Below are 2,076 nucleotides of genomic sequence, written 5' to 3' on the forward strand. Positions count from 1 at the left end.
TACTCAAGGAAAATGAGTGTTGGCAACAAATGTTTACCTCTCCAATGAGGCCCAACTCCATCAACAATTAGAAGAAAACTGAAATTTGCTTCAAATAGTTATTTTTCACCATGGAATTTTTGTTTTTATCATGTCTCCTGCTCTTTTGTTCTTGATCCTTCCACCAAAGGGAGCAGTTTGTCCCTATCTACTGTGTCTAGGCTCATCATAACTTGTATACCTCAACCAAATCTCCTCTCAGTCTTCTTGTCTTCAATGTATAATAATCCCAACTTCTTCAGTCTATCTTGGTAACCTAAGTTCCTCACCTCTGAAATCTTATTTGTGAATCCATCATTGTTTTTCAGTTCAATGAACTCTGATGTTCAGTATAAATTATTGGCGTAGATAAATAGTGAATAATCTGCAAATACTCTGTGAAATCATAGTCATTGCGACAAAATCATCACAATGTTCTCTGTACAGATTTGCAATCGAAGTACAGAAAGCAAACAAAAAGAAGCATCAATGTTTGATTTCTATTGCTCAGAGTCCATCCCTACAAATAAAGACCTTCAAGTTGATCAAAACAGAGCAACAGCAAAAGCCTGAAATACCTGTTATAGTCGCCAGGGTCAAGTGGCAATATTGAAAGGTCATTTCCAGAATGAAAATCATTACAGCGAAAATCATTGAAGAAAGCATACTGTCCAGGTGCATAATGGCTTGGTATGGCAACTGCTCTGCCAGGACCATAAAAAAACTACAGAAGGTGGTGTGCACAGTCCAGACCATCACGGAAGCCAGCCTTCCATCCATGGACTCTATTTATGCGGCTCGCTGCTGCGGAAAGGCAGCCAACATCATCAAAGACCCATCACATGCTGGTAATGATCTCCTACAACTTCTTCCATTAGGCAGAAGGTACAGAAGCATGACACACACATGAGCAGGTTCAGGAACAGCTTCTTTCTGTCCGTCATCAGACTGTTGAGTGGACTCTAGTCTCAAATAATGTAACCTGTATGCCTCCAAGTCTTTTTGATCTGTACATCCTTTGCTTGCTGTGATCTGCCTGTACCATTCGTAAACAAAGCTTTTCACTGTATTTTGGTACACATGACAATAAAATCAAAATCAAATCAAATGTCATGAAGAAAAGGTATTCAAAGAACGACAGAAATGTACACTGATTTATTACAGCTAATTACAATTGTGTAAAATGAGAACTTTTACACCAGATATATATTTTTATTATTTCACTTTTATAACATGTTTGTCAATATTATGCCTTTATGTGGTCATTTTTAAAAATATAATGCTTATACTAATTTTAAACTTTTACATGAAAACAAATTAAATACCAACTTTAAAAAAATCAAAGGATACACTAACTCTACATTCTGCAAGCCAAACAAAAGTCTTAAAATAAATTATTTTGAGTTTCTTAGACAATTTCAGGCAAGAGGTGATGATGATGAGCTTCATTTCAACAATTTCTGCTGAGTGTGGTTTTATGATTATCATCATCCTGCTCATATTAGTTTCAATTTTCTGTTCTGTTCCAAGCTTCATTTTAAGAAGATCTTCATATTGTCACTGTGTTTTTGGTCCTCGATCCCCATATGAATAACTTTGTTTTAAATATGGAATACAACATAAATTTACGTGACATCTTTGTGAAAAGGCCATGCTAATCTTCCCTGTATCACCCCAACACCAGTATATGTGCTGCAGATTATCTGAATAATATAGGTGAGGCATCGTCACTTAGCTTGACTCTAATAGTTACTTTGTGCATTTTTTTGAAACTGTACGTGTTCTGTTCAATTCCTGTAATTTTGAAAGTGACTTTCTAAATAATGATGGTAGTGTTTCATCCATCACTGAATTAAAATTTCAATAATGAGCAGACATGGTTTGAATGTTTTTAATGTTCCTATGGCCTCCAGCATCATCGGTGATAAGGAGGTTGACCACCCTTTGTCATCAATGTATTGGAGAAATTCTACAGAAAGCAGGGCTATTCCCTCTGATGATATTTCTGGTAAAATGCAGTTGTATTCTTTGTAACAATAAATATATTTAAAATTATTC

At 35.5% G+C, this 2,076-nt stretch overlaps 1 non-coding gene across 1 annotated transcript; it reads right to left on the reverse strand.

Moving 5' to 3' along the window:
• Nucleotides 1-1,619: 1,619 nt before the first annotated feature.
• Nucleotides 1,620-1,729, reverse strand: LOC125484977. Its single transcript, XR_007263763.1, has one exon. It is a non-coding gene; the product is annotated as a U6 spliceosomal RNA (small nuclear RNA).
• Nucleotides 1,730-2,076: the final 347 nt, after the last annotated feature.

This window comes from Rhincodon typus, chromosome 1, assembly GCF_021869965.1.
Source record: "Rhincodon typus isolate 14 chromosome 1, sRhiTyp1.1, whole genome shotgun sequence".
In the NCBI taxonomy this organism is placed as follows: domain Eukaryota; kingdom Metazoa; phylum Chordata; class Chondrichthyes; order Orectolobiformes; family Rhincodontidae; genus Rhincodon; species Rhincodon typus.